A 7,017-nucleotide genomic window follows, 5' to 3' on the forward strand; every position below is an offset into this window, starting at 1 on the left:
ACTTCAGAAGTCTCATTGGCTATTTGATGTATCTTACAGCAACAAGGCCTGATATATTGTATGTTGTAAGTGTTCTATTAAGGTTTATGCATTATGCTAGTGAGGTGCATCTAAAGGCAACAAAAAGAGTTGTGCGGTACATCAAAGGAATTGTCGACTATGGAGTTAAGTTTCAAAAGATTCCAAATATGAAGCTGTTTGGGTATTCTAACAATGATTGGGGTGGTTCCTTAGATGATATGAAGAGTACTTCAGGGTATTGTTTCAGTCTTAGCTCAGGAAGTTTCTCATGGTGTTAAAAAAAACAGGATATTATGGCTCAATCTACTGCAAAAATGGAATTTGTAGCAGCAACAGTAAATCAAGCATTGTGGTTGAGGAAAATTTTGGTTGATTTGCATATGAAGCAAACACAAGGTACTAAAGTGTTCGTGGACAAACAAGCTACAATAGCAATTTCTCACAATCCAGTGTTTCTTGGGAAAACCAAGCATTTCAATATCAAACTCTTTTTTTTTAGAGGTGTGCAGAAAGATGGAGACATTAATCTTCGCTACTGTAAAACGGAAGAACAACTGGCTGACATATTCACAAAGCCTTTGTCAGTCACTAAGTTTGAGTTTCTCAGACAAAAGCTTGGAGTTTGTAGTTCCTAAAGCAAGAAGGAGTGTTAGAAGTTTGCTTTTTGGACTGCCACATTATGTTTTAATTTTTCAAAGTTTGAGTAAAACTAAGTCATTGTTAGTTCCTATTCTTTAGGAGATGTGAGTCCACTTTCATAAATTGTAGATCACGTACTATCTGTTTTGAATTTGAGATTTTTTTCTCTTTTCAGTTATTTCCCAGTTCTATAAATGTACCCTGGATGGAGAAAATAAAAAAATTGACTTCTGCTGATATATTTTCTCTATTTTCTATTGTGTCTTATTTCCTTAGCTTGTCCTAAAACACCAAAAAAATCATTACCAGAAGGCAGAAAAGAAATAGGATGCAAGTGGGTTTTCAAAATTAAAGAGAATCCTAATAACACTGTTAACAAGTACAAAGCTAGGTTGGTAGCTAAAGGCTTGCATTAAGTTGCAGGCTTTGACTTTAATGAAATGTTTAGTCCTGTAATGAAACCAACTACCATCAGAGTAATTCTCTCAATTACACCAGCAAGAAACTTGGTGGTTAAACAATTGGATGTTAATAATGCATTTCTCAATGGAGATTTGCAAGAAGTGTATATGCAGCAGCCATATGGTTTTCAAGATCCCAATCAACCTACAATGGTTTTTCATTTGCACAAATTCCTTTATGGTCTCAGACAAACTCTAAGGGCTTAGTTTGAAAATTTGTATAAAGCTCTACTCATGCTTGGATTCAAGTCAACAAAGTCAGATCAATCTCTCTTTGTAAGCATCACTCTACAACATTCTACCTTTATCTTAGTCTATGTTGATGATATTTTAGTAACAAGAAGCAATGACATAGAAGTACAAAAGTTGATTGATAAGCTCCATGAGTAAATTAGGAGCAATATAATCAGATCAGTCATGCAAGAATAGCTAGAGAAATGTCAAAAACAATAAAAATAGTAAAGAAAGTTTAATTGTGCTCACATGCTGGAGCAGAACACTCTGTCCACCACAACTTCTTGCTAATCTTATTGGTTCATATTGAGCCTGATTTTTTTGCAGAGTACTTGGATAGAAATTGTTGGTTTTATTCATTCTCAAAATTGGTCCTGACCTAGTACCAAATTCCTAAGGGGGGTCTCAAGCAAATCTAGCTATACTATTCTAAGATAAATGAACTGAAGATAGCATTATTGCAGAAACTGGCAGGCTGTGTATCATTAGTTACAACAAAGGTGAAAAATCTCAAGACTTCAGAAAAGACACTCAAACCATCTGGAGAAAGTTTCAGCTAGAACAGCTCAAACTCCACACACTTTTTTGTGTCCTTCAAGTCCTTATAATCAAACTTAGCACTCTCCTTTTTCTACACACTAATTGCAGTCTTTATGTTGCAGCCTCACTAAGCAAGTTTCAATAATGTGGATTTGGTAGTTTAATACCTTTTTCTTCTTGTAGTTGGAGGACGATCTCTCATTTGATGACCCTAACGAGAAGGAACTGTTCCAATGTGAGATCAGCAGCAAAAAAAAGAAGAGGAATTGGATGGCCCAGAGTAGCAGCCCCAGGATAAGCCTTAAAAAAAACACACTGAGAATTGAGAATTAAGGAGATTTATGTATATGGATATTCGTCATTTATCATCTTTCAGACAACTTGGGTTTGGAAAACCAAATATTAGAAGCTTATTCCCAACCATCACTATCTGAAAGATATCAGTCTAAAGTTCAGATGGATTACCATCAATTATCTTTGTTAGTTTGCTGATAACCACAACTTATGATACCATTGCATGCAAAACTGAAGTACCAGAGGTACCTAGCTATCAACCACATCTTACTTGAGTCTTTTTGGGAATTTGAGGCTATGTGAGACACATTGGCTAATGTGTCCTCATTCCTTGGACCCTTCAAGGTTTTCTTACCTTTTGCACAAAAGATGATCTAGAAGGAATTTATACTTTTCAGTGTGTTAACATTATTCAATCATATTATGTCACCCATTAAAAGCCATAGTTTTTCAGCTTTCTACAAGTTAATGAATTTTAGTATCAATCATCATTCTTCCTTCCTCTCCTGTTTTACATAGTGACAACTCCCTACTTCTCAATGCCTTTTATGTAACACTATTCAAGATTATGCCTTTGATGCTCAAAACGAAATTAACAAGGTCCATGACTATCAATTGCTACCTGACTCATTGACATCAAAAGAAATGCAACTGATGTCCACATATGAAACTCATAATTTTGATTCATCTTTTTGCCTTTCTCTCATACCAGTTTCAAATAGTGTTAGATCCTTACTTTTTAGTGCATGTGCTTCATATGTATTAGACTATCTCAAGTAAAAGAAACTCAAAAGGACAACATCCTAACCCTTTGGTTTATAGAAACTATGGGGAAAACCATGTAGGAAAACAAATAAAGGAAAAAAAAAAAAAAAACAGAATGACTGAATTTGAATTAATTATTTTCACAATTAAAATTCAATCAAAATTAAAATTCTATACAATCAGAAAAAAAACAAATACAAAAAAAAAGGGAAAATCAATTTAGCGACAATCATTATCCAAGGAGGTTTATCATCTTCTACTAAATAGTAAATACACCTACTCTGCTTGTCCCTGATATCCATATCAGCTATCCAAGATGGCCCTTAATGAACGATTCCTAAGATCATCTTGTAGTCTTCTCTTTACAAAAGCAAAACCCAACTTGGACTTGATTCAAAAAGACCAGAGCTGCACCGTTTCATCTTCCTTCATGCTATTCCTTTCCGTAACCAATTTCCAATTAGTCACCAACACATACATTGAGGTAGAATTTTCGGAAGCTTTCTTCATGTTCCACTTCCTCAGACTAATGGTTTCCCGATGAAGGGAGGGCTTAATTAACATCACTTCCATATCTGCACATTTTTTTCCATTTCTTCCCGAGTTCAACTGCTCTCTCTCTTTAGGTGTGAGGAAACTTTGTTGTATCTGGTTCAACGGTATGGACAGACGGTTGTGACCGGGACTCACATCAGTCTTGAAGAGAGGCTTCTGGATTACAAAAGTGACATCAGAACCCCCCAAAGCCCTGATCTGATTCCTGAGGATGACAGGGAGCTCTGGCGTTGCATGGGGAGACAGGCACCTTGCCTTATTGTGGACCCCGCATTTCATGCTCATGCGTTTCCCACTCGATGGCGAGCTCGATTTTCATTTTATTTGAAAATTTGATTTTATTTATTGTTTGAAAAAAATGACTTGGTGTCACCACTTATTTTTGTTTTATTTTTAAAGGGGTAAACAAAATAAGAAAGAAAAACCCTAAGTGTGACTCCTTATTTTGGAAAAGGTGGTCTGCGAAAAACCGGATCGGGTTTGGGGGTCAAGTTACTTATCGGGAAGGTACGATGAAAACCGCAACACCCCTCTAAGTCCCTAGAGTCGGGTCTCTACTAATAAAATGAAGCAATCATGGTAATAGACGAGTAAAACAGTGAATACCCGAAACTATCATGCACATATGAGAATCAAAACATGCATATAGAAATACTAGAATGGGAATAGATACATACCTGGGTGACGAGCCACAATGCGCTATCAAGAAATGAGGTTAGTGCACAATTAAAGAATAATTTCAAGCATGTCATAGGGCAAAATAGAAACAATCATGTGTGATAATCAAATCAATCAATCAATCAATCCATCATAAAATCACTTATGTAAGGCCCCCACCAAAGCCCGTTTATTTCTGCATGAATTAATTCCATAAATTCCATTATTCGGAATTACGGAAATAAATTCATATTCATTTTAAAATATATTTTTTTTAAATTCAAGGAAGTTGTAAAAATTGCATGCCGAAGGAAATTGGTGGCAAATTTTATTGGAAATGAGATTTTGAGTGATTCTAACAAAAAACCTAAAGATGAAAATTAAAAATAAATAAATAAATCATTTGATAAAAATGGAATTTGGAAAATTAAAAAGAAAACTAGAATCCGGGAAATTATATGGAAAATGGGAGTATAGGCAATTATTTTAAAATTCTAAAATGAGGAAATAATGGTAATGGAAAAAAAAATGAGGAAAGACACGCAACCTAAAGTTGCATGCCCAAAATGGCCATGCAAGCCATGCAGCAGGGATGGAGTTATACTGGAGGGGTGCTCATTCTGTCGCTTCTTTTCTCAGGTGCAAGTTTAATCTGGGTAACCAGTATGATGCACCATATCCCAGGTGTTGTAGCATGAAGTAAACTGCAGACCCATCCCGATGGGTCAGAATTAGATCTTCAATAGATCTACTATTACCAGTTAGAACCATCAGGGAAAGGATCTAGCGCATCTTGCTTGCCATTAACATAGAACTCGACAACAGCTTTCATCCTGGAAAGTTTATCTGGGTGATAATTCACATGAACAATGACTGGCTTCAGTTTTTTTTTAGTTTAGCATCCTTTCTCACCGTCTTGAAGAGGACCTTACTATTCATAAAGAGATAGAAATCCATAGTTCTCCTGGGAGCATGAAGTCCAATGTACCCAGGATGTGAAGGGAAAAAGAGTTCCTCATTGAAAACAGCCTGGTCCCATGCTTTCGAGTGAGCAAGCCTGTCAGCCATATCCTCGTGGTGTGAGCATATCGAGCCCAACCCCATAGCTGATTCATCAAAGGCATCATTATATCCATAAGCCGTATAGTTGTTGTGACCATCAGTCATGGATTCCACATCAGAATCACGGTAAAGATGATCAAATGGATTTTGCAAGTAAACTGTGTCAATATCTGAGAGCAGAACACTATAACCCAGCTGCAAGAACCCCTTCAAGATCCGAGACTTCAGTCCTGAGACAGCATGGTTACCTACTGTTCTCGCAACTAAATCAATACCTTCATTTGGGTCTCTCTTATACACTAGGACATTATGGGATTTGCAGAAACTTTCAATGGGATTCCATATGGCCAGGGTTCAGCGCAATACTTCATGTTTCCACTCTGATGGAGCACTGATTTAAAGGTTTGCTTATGAAACGGGGGTACAGGCTGACTCCAAGTGGTTCCTGGTGGTGGCAATTGCGAAGGTGTGATGAGGGGAGGCCGCGACGGCGTGTGGGGTGGTGATTGCCGCGCTGGAGTGATAGGGTCGGTGCGTGGCTGCTGGTATGGGGAACAGGAAAGAAGACGAAAGAAGAGGTCCAATAGACTGGCAGATCCAGGAAAAGTCAAATGGGCAAATGGGTATATGCAAATGGGTTTAGTGACACGGTTAGGGAGGTAATAGGTGTGAGGGTGAAAGTTTCCACTCGGGATAGTTCCCAGCTGCAATGGAGTTCTAGAGATCCTGAGTGGCATGGCTGTGGTTGCTTGGCGTTCTGGTGATAACAGAGGTGTTTCACAGCCGGCGGTAAGCCGTCGGCGTCGTTCGAGGGCAGCTTTGCTTGCTTCACATAAATTCTGCAAGTTTCTTTCCACTCCATTCAAATGAACCTTGCTCGCGCATCAGATTCTTGAAGTTCATCTGGTCTGTTTACAACAACAGTTTCGCATGCCTTAGCAATCCTATTGTTGTCCGCTTTCCTCAGTTCCTGAGCTTCTCTCAAACTCATCATTTAACATTCTAACTTCAACATCCTCATCCAAGCCCTGGACCAAGTTGTCTATTGAGTAGGAAGAGCCTTTCTCTCCCAAATGCATATACTCCAACTCATCGACTAGGGTAACATGCTCATCCGCTTCACGCACTTCATCTTCTTCAATCTGGATTTTCTTAGGAGCATTTTGATTAAAACGACTAAACCAAACAAAATGCTCAACAAATAAAGCCACTTAACCAGGATAAGCGTGCTGCAGCTCTTCATAACTTTGGACTGAGAATATGCCTCTTGCAATACCTTACATCCTCAAGCAGAGATGGGAAAACTGGTGCGTGCCATGGATGGATACCAGAAAATATGGGAGGATGAAGAAACAGAGCATAGAAGAAAACGAATAAATGAAGAAAAACTCAGTAAAACCACTTCATGAATCATCAGTGAATTTTCCGAGCATGTGAGTTAACCACATCAAATGCAACCACATGCATGATTCTTGGGCATTTCATAATCACAATAGGGGCAGAGTAAATTAAGATCGACAATGTCAAACACAAATGCAGGATTATCTCTCAACACACAAACCAGTGGCCTTCAATATCCACCCCAAACAGCATAATGTCAAGGAAAAGCAATGAATAGTGAGAGACGAGGAGAAAACTGCGTACATACCTGCTTCCTCAAGCAAAAAGAAAACAAGTCTCAGCTCTTTCAAAGAGTTTCTCTCCAAAGACTCCTCAGGTAAAACAACTCACCCCAAATGTCTCTCTCTGCCGTCAAGAACTCACTATCCCTCCTCCGTGGCTTACTCTC

At 38.2% G+C, this 7,017-nt stretch overlaps 1 pseudogene; it reads right to left on the bottom strand.

Moving 5' to 3' along the window:
• Positions 1-4,920: 4,920 nt before the first annotated feature.
• Positions 4,921-5,582, bottom strand: LOC117913253 (annotated as a pseudogene).
• Between the last annotated feature and the right edge of the window lie 1,435 nt (positions 5,583-7,017).

Source organism: Vitis riparia, chromosome 4, assembly GCF_004353265.1.
Source record: "Vitis riparia cultivar Riparia Gloire de Montpellier isolate 1030 chromosome 4, EGFV_Vit.rip_1.0, whole genome shotgun sequence".
In the NCBI taxonomy this organism is placed as follows: Eukaryota; Viridiplantae; Streptophyta; class Magnoliopsida; order Vitales; family Vitaceae; genus Vitis; species Vitis riparia.